We start from the raw sequence: 18,506 nt of genomic DNA on the forward strand, positions 1-18,506 counted from the left end.
CTTCAACAGTTTGTGTCTTTTTATTGCATACCACAAGAGATCCCATAGACATGTAAAAGTTTGCTATAGCAAAAACGGCATGCTTATGTTTTACCATGCTTTTCCCTTGATCACCTGTTTAAGTTTTATTGTAACAGAAAAACTGTAAAGGAAGAAATGGAGCATCTAATTTCATTGGCTTGAGAGTGTGTTTACAGTCGAGTTTATTTTTTAGAAAAAGAGGTAAGCTTGATTTGGAAGCAGTCTTTAAGCTAAACACAAGTATTCTAATCTAATTGAAACAGAAGTATTGACCAGAGGGTTGTGGGTTCAATCCCTGGTGGGGGACACTGCTGCTGTACCCTTGAGCAAGGTACTTTACCTAGATTGCTCCAATAAAAACCCAACTGTATAAATGGGTAATTGTATGTTGAAATAATGTGATATCTTGTAACAATTTTAAGTCGCCCTGGATAAGGGTATCTGCTAATAAATAAATAATAATAATAATATTAAGTAGACATACTGAAAAAAGGGGTATCCCTCGGGACTACTTGACTGATATCAGAGATTTTAGAGAAGAAAGAGGCAAAGTCGTCAGAGGAGATAGAGGAGGAGGGGGTAGAAGGTAGAGAACAGTTTCCGGGGGTTGTTAGTGGAGGATTGGATAATAGATTGGAAATAGGAGCGTTTAGCGGAGGAGAGGAGGGAGCGGTAGAGGTCTAGGGCAGCAGGGAGTTTGGTCCTCTTCCATTTCTTTTCAGCAGAGCGCAGTTTGGTTCTTGCTGAGCGGAACACAGAGGAGAGCCAGGGTTGGGGAGGTGAGGGGACAGAGGGAGGTGAGGGAGGAGAAGAGGGTGGAGGTAGCAGAGTCTACAGAGTTGGGAGAAGGAGTTGATAGGAGAGAGAGCGGTGGAGGCAAGGTCAGAAAGGGAGAGAGAGCAGAGGTTATAGCGGGAGGTGACAGTGGGGGTAGGAGGAGCAGGGAGAGAGGGGAGAGACATAGAAAAAGAGATGAGGGGTGACAGAGAGGGTGGAGGGGCGGCAGGCCTTGGAGAAGGTGAGGTCCAGTTCACGGCCAGCTTTGTGGGTAGGAGGGGGTGGAGAGAGAGATAAGTTGAAGGAGTGAAGGAGAGGAAGGAATCTGGCAAAGTTGGTGGGGTTGGAGAGATGGATATTGAAATCACCTAACAGGATGGTTGGGGTAGACAGAAAGAGGAGGGAGGAGAGGAGATAGTCGAGTTCATCAAGAAAATGAGTGAGAGATCCAGGGAGACAGTACAGTACAATTAGCAGGAGTTGACAGGGAGAGGTTAGTTGGACAGCGTGAAATTCAAAGGTGTTAACAGAGAGTGAGGAGAGGTCAGAGGGGACAGAAATGAGTAAGGAGGGAGAGAGGAGAAGAACAGTCCCACGTCCCCGTCCAGTGAGACGCGGAGTATGGGACAGGACGTGGAGAGAGGGCAGGGCAGCAGGAGTTACAGTGTTATCAGGAGAGAGCCAGGTTTCAGTGAGAGCAAGGAAATCGAGAGAGAGGTGGGAGGCAAAGGCAGAGATGAAATCAGCTTTGTTAGCAGAAGAGCGCACCAGAGAGACTGCGGGAGGGGAGATAGTGGAAGGGGAGGAGAGGCAGAGGGATGAGGTTAGAGGGGTTAGAGGAGCAGCGGTGGGGAGAGGATAGAGGATGGGAGTGAGAGGACAGAATAACAGGGATGTGAGAGACAGTCTTAGCAGGACAGATGAGACAGATAGGTACAGTAGCAGTGGCAGCAGGAGCGGTAGGGGGAGGGTACAGACCTGTCTAGTAGTTGGTGTCTTCCAGAGCGCTGCTAGGTTCGGATTTTCTCTAACAGGCTCTCCTCGCAGGTCTCTCCTTGCTGGACTCATTGGACTCCAGGCTCTTTGGTAGAGAGGCTGTCACACAAATAGGCTATCTAGCTATTTTACTAAACTGCACTAAAGACAATACTTAAGCAATACAATAGTTTCAATGCACTTCAATGGGATCACACAATTACAAAATGCTGTGTGAAAACCAATCAAAATGCAAATCAACCTCTATTCAATTTAACCACACTGACCTGGTTCTAATCACAAACAGTAGATCACCTAATTAAAACAACACCACCTTTATAATGTTACTTAAATACAGCTAATGTTAAGAGTTGGAGTGAGGCCTCTAGTAGCCACTGGGAGAGATTTGGAGAAGGTCCTCACTCTACTTGTCCTCACTCTGACTGCCACAGCTCAGTCTGCCCTTGGACGTGTGGCCCTTAAGCCGGGTCCACACTGAGCGATCAGTTGCGCAACCCAGTTACTCCCGAAATTGCGCAACTCAGTTGCGAGCAATTGCAGTGTCCACATCTGAGCAAGATGTCCACATCTGAGTAATGTGTCCAGTAATTATCAAGGAAGAGTTGGCTGTTATTATTTTTTCAACTGTTATTTTAAATGTCATATTCCCTAAAGAAAAAAACAAAGCTGCGTAAAAGCTGGAGGAAACCGTTTAATTTTTTTAAAATTTTTTTACAAATTAGAGCTTCTTAAGATGCACGCCGTGCAGACAGCATTATAAGAACCAATCAGAGTTGGCGATTTGCCACGTGATCGCCTGTGTCTACAGAAGTCGCTCAGCTGGTTGCTTGGAAAGTAGAGCCCAGCTCTACTTCAAGCAACTGGTTGCGAAACTGCTTGCATGCAACTAAGTTGCGCAACTGATCCCTCAGGTGTAGACCCAGCTTTAGACTGCCACAGCTCAGACTGCCCTTTGACATGTGGTCCTTAGACTGCCACAGCTCAGACTACCCTTGGAAGTGTGGCCCTTCGATGGCTGGCGTTCTAAGACACTGTTTGCCAATTTATACTGTCCTGCAGGTCTGGAGTTGGTCCAGTTTACACGCTATCTAAATTCACTTCAATCAACCACAGCTCTGAACACTTTAGAAAATGAATTCCTTCAACCAACTAATGTAGTTACACGAGCAACAAGCATTCAATTGTACTTACCAAAATCGCTACTTTCTTCCTTCTGACTGCAAACAGCAAAACACAATCCAAGCAGGTCAGTCGCTAGAACAACAGAAGTAGCGATTTTGGAGCGCTATTAGAATATGGATCCGTTAAAGAATAAAAAATAAAGTTTTTTTCCTATTTTTATAAAGAACTAGTTTGTGTTGCTAAGCGTTTACATCAGTATTCCATGAGTAATGCTTCTATCACTGACTGACACGGTTTTTATTATTTATTTACTTACTCTGTACCGTACAATATGATGCTTTGTTACGCTTGTGAAAAGCTTGACATGTTAGTTACGATCAGCCGTTCGGTGTGCATTCTGGGAGCATTCTAAGCTTACTTGATTTGAAAAACATCTTAAACGATACCAGCAAATTCTTACGCTACTTGGTTCGATTGAATTAGTAGTACACAACAAGCTTCAACATGAAAGTTGAACATTCATTTCAATAAGGAACATGACATTTTTTAATGAAAAAAATACTGTAGCCTACTTCACTAAAGTAAAAACGGGATTCTGTTATTTTGAAATACCACTGCTACAAATTATTACTTCTGCTTAGTAACAGTAACAACATTTTATTTAGGGTTGCCCTGCTAACTTCCCGTATTAAAAATAACAATAATAACGGTCTGGCTCTCTCTTGCCTTTTTTCAATTAATAGAATTGAATTAATAGAGAATAAAAGCAAACTAAGCTAACAACTACCTAGCCTAAATGTAATTCATATTTTTGTTGTAATCTTTACGAACTGCCCAGTGGGTTCTGTTGCAGTCACTAATATTGTTACATATTGTAAGCGTGAGTGTAGGCAGCATTATTATTTGTAAGTCAGGAGTACGGCTGGACTGTTGGCTCTAAAGTCATGCACCAGGCTCCCTTAGTTCACATGCAGTATGCACTTCATTTGTAGCAGGAGCACACCTGGCAATGTGGGGAACTAGCTGTGATTGGGTGGAATATGTTTTATAATACTTTATATTTACCGTAAAGGTCAGTGTTTTATGATTGGTTGTACTGTTTTACGTGTATCTTTTTATGTCCTTGTATGTGAGTATAAATATGAGAGTGTGGGAATAAGGGGGTTGAAAAAGTGAGAGCTATCTGTTGCTCCTATAATTTGCTATAATAACCTAGAATTCATGAACTGCATTATGGTCTGTGGAGTCTTACTTCCACCGTTCATTACAATATTAATACAGTGCGGACCATGGGTGTTTAGGGTGCAGTATATTGTTTTTTTATTGGAGTCCTCTGAAGGCCTTTCCATTTTTATTTCATTTTAAGCAGTTTAAATGCAAAGCCATAACAAAACATAAAATAATAGTGCCCCCTCTGTAATAAAAGTGGGGGTGGCACATGCCCCCTCTGCCCTATGGGGTAGACGCCTATGTATACAAGCATATTTATCTTTTTTTGTTGTTGTTGTCCTGAGGTTGCCATTAATCTATTTTTCTGCACATACTATGGTTATATATTGACCAGGCCTGAACACTGATGTGATTAACAAACAAGTAGTTTTATTTCACCTAGTACAAACTCCGTCAAGCACTCTAGTCTACTTCACTGTACTCTCCACATACATAAATTTTGTTGTCAATCACAGTCCCTTTTGTTCCCATAATCCCATTCTCTCTTCAAGGCAAACTGAACAATAAACATCATCAGTCTTAATGGCAATTATGGCTAGAATAAACAAACATAACAACTACTATTTTGTATATGTACTGTAGATGTAAAATACGTTACTGTAAACATCTAACACTAGTACGTACAATATTCAAATAAACTTGTTATGATTTTGTATGTGTGGTTCTTAAGAATGGGATTATTGTCATACTTGCACCCCGGCACCTCTTTCTTTACAAATTAAGCACTGGGAACCATACATTTTAGGCTCATGTGTAGGGCTGTGCTGTGTGCTTTCAGATTTCCAACAAGCTAGATTTGAGAGCACTAGAACTACATGTCATCGTAGTCATCCACATGCAAACAATTTCACAAAACTCCCGTGCCCTCGCTTGATCCATGTTTGTGGCATGTGAGGAGATAAAAATAAAACAACAATTATTTATAGCACATACTTAAGGTGATTACTCTTTGCAAAACTAAAATATTAAATTAACGCACGGTTTCATGCAAATTGAGAACAGGGGAAACATTTCTATAATATTTTTTCACATGTAATTATTCTTCTCCGAGAAATAAGATGTGTTCATTTCTTTTTTAATGATCTTTTTCAATATTGGGCAATAGTTTTTTTTTAGGAATTATGGTAAATGTCTGAATATGTTTTGGTGCTGGGTCGATTCAAAACTCAGTTTGCAAGTTAACAAAAATATATAATTATATTTTTAATTTTTAAAAAGGCTGTCAAGAATTTAATGGTGCTGCTTTTTACTTCCAAACTGAAATAACCCTAGGTGTCAAAGCTGATGTAAGCCAAGCTATTTTGTTTTGTGAGCTTTACTTTAGAGAGACACATGTATTTGAACAGCAAAACAAGTCAGTTTAAGTGCACCAACAACCAATCCTTAATTGAGAGTTTTATTGGACCTCAAGGTTTACAAGCCATCTGCAATCCTTCAGTGATAAGGTAGGTCTTGTAATGGGTCCTGGGGCTTTAAATGTTGTAATGTGTTGAACTTTTAATTATTGCACAATTACTTTATTGTATTATAAAGATCATGTGGTTTCTTATTTCACTTAAAGAGGGGTCATTGGCAGGTTACTGTAAAGGTAAAAAGGTAAACGGGCTAAACTCAAGCTGGGTTATCATTAAATGAGGCCTTTCATTAATTATTATTTATTTTATCAGGAAAGTACCTATTGAGACAGAAGCCTAATTTACAAGTCCAATTCAATATAATTTCTAAACCAACTCTGTGGAAAAATAAATTCCTTAGTTAAAATGTTAAAACATAATTGTCATTATTTAAAGACTGACAGACGTTCAGAAGCCCTAATTTGGTAAAAAAAAATAAAAAAAATAAGATTACATAACAAAGCTTCACCATGGATGATTTTATATGTTAACAGTATTTTAAAATTAGATCTGAATTATATAAGCTGCACAGTTATTTTGGGGAAGTGATCTGAAATTCGCAGCAGTTCTTTGGCATAGAGCATCAGCATTGTCGTGTTGACGACCCTGTTGATGTTCAACAATAAATTGCTATTCTTGTAATCTCTCTAGCCATCTGTCCCTGAGGTTCTTTGAAATGTTGTAGCCATGTTGTACCTTGAAAGTTCTGCCATAAAGGTATGGGTAAAAATGTAAACAAAATGGACCACCGTCAACACGTAATACAGTATTTCTGTTCACTTTGATTTAGGGAGCGGCTTCCATTGGCCACTACCCTTTGTAGTACATCCACATTCTGAAAAACTACCCCTCCCAAACCAGCATCGCTAGCATCAGTGTCCAAGGTAAATGGCAAATCAAATCTAGGAAAAGTCAAAAAGCTGTCAGAGTCCTTTAAAATGTCAAAAGTTGTTTGATGTTTTTGGTCCCATGCAAATGATACATATTTTCCTGTCAGTTCATAAGGGGTTTAGCAAGCTTTGAGAAGACTTTCACAAAGTATCAGTAGTAAGAGGATGCCAGTCCTATTAATCTGAGTAGTTATATAGCATTTGTAGGAAGGGGCCACTCTTGGATGCTCCAGATTGTGACACGTGGTGCGAATGCTCCACTTAAGAACATAAGAACATAAGAACATAAGAAAGTTTACAAACGAGAGGAGGCCATTCGGCCCATCTTGCTCGTTTGGTTGTTAGTAGCTTATTGATCCCAGAATCTCATCAAGCAGCTTCTTGAAGGATCCCAGGGTGACAGCTTCAACAACATTATTGGGGAGTTGATTCCAGACCCTCACGATTCTCTGTGTAAAAAAGTGCCTCCTATTTTCTTTTCTGAATTCCCCTTTATCTAATCTCCATTTGTGACCCCTGGTCCTTGTTTCTTTTTTCAGGTCGAAAAAGTCCCTTGTGTCAACATTGTCAATACCTTTTAGAATTTGAATGCTTGAATCAGATCGCCGTGTAGTCTTCTCTGTTCAAGACTGAATAGATTCAATTCTTTTAGCCTGTCTGCATATGCCATGCCTTTTAAACCTGGAATAATTCTAGTCGCTCTTCTTTACACTTTTTCTTGAGCAGCAATATCCTTTTTGTAGCGAGGTGATCAGAACTGAACACAATATTCTAGATGAGGTTTCACTAATACATTATAAAGTTTACAAGTAAACATTACTTCCCTTGATTTAAATTCAACACTTTCCACTAGTATACGAGCATCTTGTTGGCCTTTTTTTTATAGCTTCCCCACATTGTCTTGATGAAGATATTTCTAAGTCAACATAAACTCTGAGGTCTTTTTCATAGATTCCTTCTTCAATTTCCGTATGATATTTATAATGCACATTTTTATTGCCTGCATGCATTGCCTTACACTTTTCTCTATTAAATGTAATTTGCCATGTGCCTGCCCAGTTCTGAATGCTGTCAAGATAATTTTGAATGACCATTGCTGCTGCAACGATGTTTGCCACTCCTATTTATGTGTCGTCTGCAAATTTAACAAGTTGGCTTACTATACCAGAATCTAAGTCATTAATGTAAATTAGGAAGAGCAGAGGATAATAGTAATATGAGCTTGTTATCTGAATGTTGGGTAGTGAGTCGTAGCCCACAAACATTGTTTCATTTACTTCAGAACAAATTAACACTAGAACCACTGGATTTCCAACCGCCACGTGGGTCACTTTGACGCATACATTTTTAAACTGCTTCGTTATGAAAATGATACTATCAGATACAACTGAAAAGGTTTATTCATAAACATATCTAACATTTACATCAGAAGCACCATATTAAATGAAAAATTAAACATAAAAGGCTTTATTTTTAAAATGAGCGCATATACAGCAGGACTACAAACAGAAAAAATATAATAAAATACAAATTTAAAAAGAAACGGGTATGTATATATACCCGTGTACAGGTGTAAACAGATACATGTACACACAGAACTATAAAACCAAAATCATTGTTTCTAATACTACATAAAAAGAAAATATAACACTACTTCCGGTATGACGGCTGCATTGTACTCTATGGAGGAGCGTACACGTCTGCCAGCTGACTGTGCCTGCATCCAGGAGCTGTGTTGTAAACACCGACGCAGTTCCATTGAACACTTTGTGTAAACACATGTAAACTGGTACGTACAAACCTGTAAAACCGAAATGTTTTTTTTTTCTAATAGTAATATAAAAAAAGAATATACTGTATAACATACGTTTCCTATTAGGCACATAAGTTGTTATCCTACCTATCATTTCAGTTTGCTGTATGCATCTGAGTGCAGCTTGCTGTATTCCAATCAAAAAGACTACTTTCAAGATTAAATATTTCCTTCTGATATATTCCCAGTTGCATTTGTGGAACAAAATGAAGGATTGTTGTCTCCAGGTACATTGAAAAATAAGCACCTAGACTTTCACTGAGTTTGCATCTTGACAAATCCACAATCATAGCAATCTCAGTCTCGTAATCAGTCTACAAACAAAGAAAGGCTTGAAATAAAATAAAAAAGACGTGTGCTAGGAGGAAAGGGTGTGTCTTGTTTGCTGCATTTACAAAAACAAATAGAATATCTTATGTTATATGAAAAAAAAATACATGTATTGTAATGCATGGGTCACATTGACTCACATGGCAGTTCTAGGTAGAACTGTTTATAACTTTATAATTTTAGCGATTCTGGCTATCAAACACCTTCTGGATCTTTAATTCATATATTTAGGAAAAGTCAAAAACTGACATGCACATACGATTTACATAAGTTTCAAAAGGGCATAAAGTACCTGCTGTAAGCATCTTGAGAATGTAATTTGTGAAATTACAGCAACTGCAGCCACAGTGGTTTGAAAAGAGCTAAAGGCCAAATAATGCAAGAGCACACCAGCTTCACTATACCAGGCACCCTGATAGTGAGTGCCTCTAAATCGGCTTTGATGACATTATGTAAAGCCATGATAGTGTCTGTGCTCAACCATTATCTGGAGATAACCTCCTCCTCTGTCAAGCGCACCCGAGTTTGTTATTATTATTATTATTATTATTATTATTATTATTATTATTATTATTATTATTATTATTATTATTATTATTATTTATTTCTTAGCAGACGCCCTTATCCAGGGCGACTTACAATTGTTACAAGATAGCACATTATTTGTAAATACAATTACCCATTTATACAGTTGGGTTTTTACTGGAGCAATCCGGTCAAGAGTCCAGAGCCCTAACCACTACTCCACACTGCTGCCCAATTACAATATATATGCAGTCAATATTTAGGAATTATTACAAGGACAGTACATAGCACCATCTTATAGAATGTGTTTGTGTGTGTGTGTGTGTGTAAACTATGTCTTGGTTTTTGTTTTGTTTTCTAAATTTTATATATTTTTTTGGTGTCCAAATGAGGCAGGCTGCACTTGTGGTGCTTCAATATAACTATAAACTTAGTGGAAACCCAGTTTAAGAAAGCTGCATGATATCTGTAGTCACGCAAGGCCAAATTGGAACTCAGACAGAAATATTTAAATATACCCTCCCATATTTTAATATTAATTAGGTTATTTCCATTTGGAAGGATTATTTCTCTGGCTAAAAGAATACATGGAAAACCCACACTACCCAAAAGGTAACTACCAAAATGGAGTGAGAAAAAGGTGAGACTTATTTTTATTTTTCCATAGATCCAGGATAAACTAAGAAATTGCATATTTTGATGACTTTAAATGTTTTCATTTGACTTCTACCATGATTTTTTTGTATATAATTTATACACCAAGAATACTGGTTGGCATGCAGCTAGAAAGTAAATACAGTAATATATATATTCAAAAATAACATAAAAGAGCTGTTCAGTAAGGTTTTTGATAAGATAGGCAGCAGCAAATCAGGCTGTAAAAGAAGATAAGGAGGAGGTTAGAAGTTGAAAGGGTGAAAAGTTTAAAGTCAAGGGAAACTCAGAGTAATAAAGATACACATACTTAAGGACTAACAGAGATATGCTACATTACTGAGACGTGGTTGGCACAAGCATCTCTTACACTGTCCTATTTACTGGGCTATAACTTATTTTATGTAAAATGTTGCAATGTTTTGCTTTTAATTATTTCACTTTATTTGAGATTTTTAGTTCCTTTTGTTTTTCAGACTTTATATTCACTCAGTTGAAGTAATTATTCCTGCTACAACACTGTCTTTACGTCTAGTTACACTGAATTTATAAACCTGGCAGCTGGTTTTGTTTTCTTCCAGTAAATGATTGAACACACTGCTTAGAGTAGCATAATATCTTTAAAATGTCTTCAAGGGGTTACATGATGTCCAGCTAAGAAGGAGCAGCATTGCAGAAGAGCTCTCAACCCATCTGAATACAACCTTTTAACAGATTTTGCACACTTCTTTGACACAAAAATAATAATAAACAGATTATCTAATGTCCCAACAAAGGGCTAAAAGCAAAAGTAGAAAAGCAACAACTTCCTCCACAACAAGTGAACCTGACATCACTTTGAACTGCTGTTCTGTGTTGATTATAGATTAGTTCTAGATCCTGGCTTAGACAGACCGTCAGACAGACCAATGATTCTGGAGATCTACACACCCCAAAGAGAAACATTTTTTCATACACTACCCCTACACAATACATTCACGAGAATGGATTACTTTATTATTGTAAATGCACTAATTCATAGGGTTGTCAAATGTGTCTCTGTCGGTAGCGACGCAGGGTACTCCAACGGCAACCAGGCTGATGCTGGATACTCTGGAAGTGGACGTACGGATGCTGGAACCTTCTGGATATGCGGCTGGCTTTCGCTGTCTCCTCCCCCAGCTCTGGAGACGGCAGTGGCTGTTCCTTCTCTGGCGCTTTTAGCCTGTCTGCATATGCCGTGCCTTTTACACCCAGAATAATTCTGGTCGCTCTTCTTTACACTTTTTCTAGAGCAGCAATATCCTTTTTGTAGTGAGGAGACCAGAACTGAACACAATATTCTAGATGAGGTCTTACTAATGCATTGTAAAGTTTTAACATTACTTCCCTTGATTTAAATTCAACACCTTTCACTATATATCTGAGCATCTTGTTGGGCTTTTTGTAGCTTCCCCACATTGACTAGATGAAGACATTTCTGAGTCAACATAAACTCCTAGGTCTTTTTCATAGATTCCTTCTTCAATTTCAGTATCTCCCATATGATATTTATAATGCACATTTGTATTGCCTGCATGCAGTACCTTACACTTTTTTCTATTAAATGTAATTTGCCATCTGTCTGCCCAGTTCTGAATGGTGTCTAGATCATTTTGAATGACCTTTGCTGCTGCAACGGTGTTTGCCACTCCTCCTATTTTTGTGTTGTATGCAAATTTAACAAGTTTGCTTAGTATACCGGAATCTAAATCATTAATGTAGATTAGGAATAGCAGAGGACCTAATACTGATCCCTGTGGTACACTACTGGTTACCTCGCTCCATTTTGAGGTCTCTCCTCTAATCAGTACACTCTGTTTTCTACATGTTAACCACTCCCTAATCCATGTGCAATCATATCCTTGAATCCCTACTGCGTTCAGTTTGAGAATTGATCTTTTATGCAGGACTTGATATGCTGACTGTCTCCCAGGATACTGTTACCATATAGGTAATTTTCCATTTTGGATCTTATTATAGTTTCCATAAGTTTACATATAATAGAAGTCAGGTTTATTGGTCTGTAGTTACCTGGTTCGGTTTTGTCTCCCTTTTTGTGGATCGGTATTACGTTTGCAATTTTCCAGCCCGTTGGTACAACCCCTGTGTCAAGAGACTGTTGCATGATCTTGGTTAGCGGTTTGTGAGGGCGCTGTGTAAAGGGAACAGAGTACCCTGCACTGGATGGCAAGAGAATTCATTCCCAGGGTTAGAGGGAAGTCGGCCATCTAGAAAGGGGGAGGAGTGGTTGCACTAGTTAACCGAGGGGTCATGATTGACGGTACAAAAGGGGGCATAGCGAAGTGATCTGTTCCTTTGTATGGTCATGCTGAACCAGAAGGAAAACCTGTGTTATTATCGTGAGTGTTTTGTTTGTTTTTGTCATGTCTAAAATCTGTTTGTTGTTATTAGACAGCTGAACATGATCCGGAGATGTCACCAAGGGCCAGCACTTATCCGGACTGCACTATACCATTTGTTCACGATAAACTGTAAATGCACCACGAGCACTAAATCACTCACTGTGGACTTGTGCTTGTGTTACGTATGGGTGTTAAGGACCAGGACTGTTATTATTTCAGGACCAACCCATGGATTAAAACAGAGCAATACACGCCACCTGTTCTCATTGTTATTATTTACTGCCGTTTGTTATCAGACTTTTGGAAAATACAAATAAAACACAATTGCACCTGGATTAGCGTTGTCTGTCTGTTTATTGATCACCACAGCATTCCTGCACCTGCACACTGTTAACCACTTTGCCACAACCTGTCATACAGTAAGAGAAATAAGTCACCAAAGTAATGTAAAAATGCTCTTCTCCTTTTTCTCCCAACATATTTTATTGCAGACCCTAGGCACTTTGCTCCACGTACAGTATATTACATCTGGGTTTAATGACAATTAACTTGTTTTGTCAACATGGAAATATAGGGAATGCACTTATTGTGATGTCTACAATCATTTATATTAAATGATTTATTTCTGTTTTAAAATGGAACATTTGCCTGCAAAAAATATCATTTTTTATATAAAGGTCTAGCATGCGTGGGATTTGAAACTATAACCTTCAGTTTGCAAGCATGTTGTGTTACTGTCAGTGCTACACGATTAGATGAGACAAGCAGTATTTTGAAAGATGAAGTCAGCCAGCTGAGAATTTTTCGGACTCTTCTATTTTGGAGATTTTTCAAGTCATCATTCATCTTCATCATCATTATCATCATTCTGAGACTCTGATCTTGAGCTGTGAAAAATGTTGGTTTCCTGTCAGTGTAACGCTCATTGTGGTCGCTGTTGGCGCAAGGAAGTACGTTCCTCTCGATACTGATTGATGAGAGTAAAGCTATTTGTGGTCCCCACTGGACAAAAAGGAACACTAACTTGGCTTATGTTTTTCATGCAAGTTCAATCCACTTTCGTTTTGTGCCTGAAAAACAAAAGCCAAGGTAGTAGAAACAATTGGGGCAACCTTGACCCCCGTCGGTTTTACAGTTGTGCCTATTTGCTTTGTGCTGGGCAAGGTTGCCCCAATGGTTTCTTGAAATTTTGGCTTGTGTTTTTGATATCTCCACTTTAAATGGCTGGGCACTTTTGATAACTTGCCGTTTTTTCATATTTCCTATATGTTTTTGTTTCAGATCTTCAATACAACGCTGTTGTACTGCATCCCAGATGTAGTGTGCAAGGTGTATTTGTATTTGGACTAGTTTAAGTTAATCATATAATACCATATTTGAATTCAAAATCATGTACGACCAACCTATATCTTCATTGACTAATTAAAGTAAAAAAAATAAATAAAAAATAACAAGAAGTGCATTGTAAAAGCCATTATTTTGTGGAAAAGTATAGTTCAAGTACAGGCAAGACTCTAAATTTAAATGTGTAAATTTGCACAATTATTTTGTAGCTTTCCTGGTTTAATATGTTTTACATATACCATGAATAAAAACACTTTGCTATGCTATTACCGTGTATACAGCAGTTTAATGGATGATGATAAACACTGTAACATACAGACACCATGGGTCTTCTAATCTAAATTAATCAAATAAATATTCAGAATATTTTTTCAGAGTGGTGACAGTTATCATGTGGCACAGTATTTATTATCTGATACTAGTTGCTGCTACACTCTTTTTATGTTTTATTTTTGTTATAATTTTTTGACTGTAATGTTACACAACCTCTGCAAAAGACACATGTTGTTATCCTGTGAAAATGAATCATTAAATAAAATCAGGACAGGCTGAAGTATTCTCAGACAGACTAGATAGTTCACCTTCCAACATGTTTCATGAGTGCATGTACCCATTTGAAAACTCAATTGACGTGTGCGACAGTCTCCCTCTGCTGGCTTTGAAGAATAGTATTGCTGAAGAGATTTATCTTTTGTTAACAAAGACAGACAAAGTTATCTTGGGACACCATCGTACTATTTTACAAAAAAGGGTAGAAATAAAATAACTACAATAACCCACAAAGTTAAAAACCCTGAATTGTGCAATCAATGCAGATGAGTACACGGTCAACTAAAGTTCAATATACTTCTGTTTTTCTGTTTTTCTTAATTTTATCTTTCAGTGCTTATTTTTTAGCTATTTTCGAGTTTTATGTAAATCGGTTTTATCCGGGGATTTTGCTTTTTATATACTGTATGAAATTATTGTTTTCGGTTACTTTCCAAAATGCATGGGCTGTTTTTTTCTGTCAAAATATATATAGTAATAAGTAGACAGTACTTGCACACTTAAGATATACCTTCTTTCCTTTGCTATCTTCCACAACGAAATCCCTATGGTCACGGGCACATTCTTCTGAGGTTTTTGTGTGTAGGCATTTTTTTACATTTCACCACAATTTGCAATTCTGTTTTCCACCCAGTAGTTGGGGTGGGTTTAAAGTACTGTATTCAGAATGAAGCATTGCCCAGCTGCACTGGGAAAGGTATTTTTTTTTTCTTTTAATGGGAAAGGGGTGGTAACGTGAATTGAGTAGCCTTTTCCACAGTTTTTCTGATGTTTTCATTTTATTTTTTTTATCAATGCTGTTTTATCGCTTTTTATTGGTTAAAAATGAAAATCAGAAGCCCTTCAATATATAACAATAAGAAGACAATTGTGGAATAATGTGAAAATAAACACATAAATAAATGAAAACAAAACACAATAATAAAATATATACTGGTAAATACATGATCCAGTGCCGGTCTGGGCAGTCGGATTTACACTGATTTCAGGTAGAAGAGAGTTAACTCTATAGGGCAGCGTTCTTCCGGCCCTCGAGAGCCTTCTGTCTGGCACGTCGGATGTCAGCAGCAGTGCTGCCAACTGGGCATTTTTTTCACAAAATTTGGTATTTGGTTTCTGGTATTTTTTTTCACTAGTCCCAATGGTAATTGACTGGCCAAAAAAGCGCACCTGACACGCAGGTGCCAGCCTTTGAAAAGGCTGATTGAAAAACCATACACTGTCAGTCATTCACTCAGGCAGAGAGTGGAGGCAAATCTAATTACAGCTAAATTACAGCTAAACACTGAATAAAAATAATAAAGTAGAATACCGTTTTGTATAATCAAAATACAATTGTTTTCTGTGTGGGCGTCAATGTGACTGCTCCCGGGGCTTTTAGGTATAATGTAATATATCTCCTTTATTTCTGCGTTCCTGTGTTTCATGCTTTGTGAGAATATTGAATACATACGGACAGAAAGGTACATGAACGTGCAGCCCCATATGTGTTACACGACTGGAAAAAATTACATTTTAAAACCAAAAACCGCCAAAATGACTGCCGCGGGGCTTCTAGTGTTAATTATTATTATTATTATTATTTATTTCTTAGCAGACGCCCTTATCCAGGGCGACTTACAATCGTAAGCAAAAACATTTCAAGCGTTACAATACAAGTAATGCAATAAGATTGGCTCCAACTCTCTGGAACTCTCTCCCAGCTTTGGTGCATGATGCTCCCACCGTCGCTCGCTTTTAAATCATCTCTAAAGACCCACCTGTTCTCTCTTGCTTTCCATGCTTTTTAAGCATGATATCTGTTATTAGCTGTTGTGTCTCTGCTACTTCTGATCTTTCGCTGTATCTTCTTATGATTCTATATGATATACTGTGACAGAAAGACAATGATTCTTGGTGGTAAATCTCCCTCCTGACCTGTGAGGGCACTAAGTACTGGGAACAGAATACCCTGGACTATTTGGCCTGACAATTTATTCAAAGGGGTTAAAAGGAAGTCGGTCATCTACCCGGGAAGGGAAACGATGTGGCAGCTGCAGACTGGAGGGGGTGGCTACAATCGTTTACCAAGGGGTCATGTATGATGGTACAAAAAGGGGATGAAGCGACGTAATCTGTTCCTTCGTTCTGGTTAATGAGAAAGAACCCGGAAGGACCTGAGGATTGAAAAGCATATCGTGACTGTTTGTTTGTTTTGTCACTAATTACTGTTATTGTTATTAAGAACATAAGACCATAAGAAAGTTTACAAACAAGAGAAGGCCATCGGCCAATCTTGCTCGTTTGGTTGTTAGTAGCTTATTGATCCCAGAATCTCATCAAGCAGCTTCTTGAAGGATCCCAGGGTGTGGCTTCAACAACATTACTGAGGGAGTTGGTTCCAGACCCTCACAATTGTCAGTAAAAAAGTGCCTCCTATTTTCTGTTCTGAATGCCCCATTTATCTAATCTCCATTTGTGACCCCTGGTCCTTGTTTCTTTTTTCAGGTCGAAAAAGTCCCCTGGGTTGACATTGTCAATACCTTTTAGAATTTTGAATGCTTGAATCAGATCACTGCGTAGTCTTCTTTGTTCAAGAACAAATTAGTAGACGGCTAACACGTCCGGAGCTATCACAAATAAATAATTGTAAAGCACCACGAGCACTACAGCACGCACCCAGGACTGGTGACCGTGTTTGTGTATCGTGTTTGGAACGGGACTGTGTTTATTATTGTTTGGGACTGCAAACCCTTTGTCTTAACAGTGCAATACACATTGCTATGTATTGCCTGTAATTATTGTTTTGGTCACCATACCTGGATTACAAACTAAATCTATTTTCTGATTGGATTATCACTGTCTGTTTCTTCATTGCGCACCACATCACTCATACACCTGTACCCAACTAACCACTTTGCCACACATACGCATCCACAATTTTCACATCCTAGCCTTGTATTTAATGTACTATGCATTGCTTTTCAGTGTATTTAATGTATTATGCATTGTTTTTTTACTGTATCTTGTAAAGCGCTTTGTGATGGTAGTCCACTATAAAAAATGGATTGACTGATTGAAATATTACAGTGAAAATACCATTTTTTATACTTTCAAATTCTAAGCAAGTTGCAAGCTTACCAGTGCCATTAATCAATAAAACAAACTTGTTTTTACTTCAAATATGATATAGTTCAACTGTAAGTTAGTCTTATAGCAAAATAGAACTGCAGCATTCTCCAGTCAGATTGTCGTGAGACGCTGCCGTTGAGCACAGAAAAGAATCCCAAGTCTGCTGTTTGTTTACATTTCCTTTCATTCAATTTATGTTTAGCGCTTCCCATGTGTTCTACAATGGTCTGTCTATGTCTGTCTGTCTACAAAACAGCACATTACCATCGACGTGAAATTCGTTCTTGCCAAACTCGTTGATCCGATATCTTTAGGGGTGATTATTATTGTTTTCGGCATTTTTGAACAGCTCTGGATACTGACTGAAGTCTCATTCAGCACTGAACTTGAATACCTGAACTTGGAGCGTTCACATATGAGAAAGGGTGGCCCTGAAGCGGCCCTGTGCCACCTTAAATCACAAGTGTGAATAGGGTCTGAGAAAACATAATCCTTGATTTTATATCTAGGCTGGAACCTTCAAAAACAACACCTGACTCCCCTCACATGAGATTATCATAAACGTGACTGAGGTGAGTCATCGAAATTTGACACCAAATCAAATTACCCTCCTTGTTGACCTTTTCAGGATCCTTCACTTTATAAAGCTAATCAGCATGTTGACCGCCCATTGAACTTTGCTGCAGTCAAAAATACAAAAACACCTATATAATATTTCCATTACACACATGACTGACCCAAGGCTAGGAGGAGCGGGAGACCCGCCACACCAACGTGTCGGCCGAAGAGGAGTAGGGCCCGTCGGACGTGGAGAGGCAGAACCCGGTCCCTCCCAGAAGCAGGTGATAGCGCCACGTCTTCACCCTGGGTGTCCCATCCACCAGAAGAGCCAGCGACGGCCGTAACCTCTCTCCGCATCCCACAGCACCCCCGCCTCAGTGGCAGTGGGTTGTCTGCATGCATGAGTGAGTGAGAGTAGTTTTGTTGCGTCTGGCAGTGCTTGCATTATTAAAAAGCCTATTAAAAAGCTATGTCTGCCTCTCTCGCTTTGTGTAAAGAACCCATAACGGTGCTAGAGCCAGTACCGTTACAGTATTAATCTTTTTTTCTAAAAAATAATACATTTTGGCACTGGTTATTTATTAATATTAACAGACATGTATTTTTTGTAATATTTTAAATTATATATATATATATATATATATATATATATATATATATATATATATATATATATATATATATATATATATATTTGAAAATGCTGAATACATTCCCTTTTATTTAGAAGCAACGACATTTCACTTTCTTTTTAATCCTAGTTTTTTCAGCCTTTCAGTATTTCCCACCAGAGAACTACAAATCC

This window comes from Acipenser ruthenus, chromosome 7 (assembly GCF_902713425.1).
Source record: "Acipenser ruthenus chromosome 7, fAciRut3.2 maternal haplotype, whole genome shotgun sequence".
NCBI classification, from domain to species: Eukaryota; Metazoa; Chordata; class Actinopteri; order Acipenseriformes; family Acipenseridae; genus Acipenser; species Acipenser ruthenus.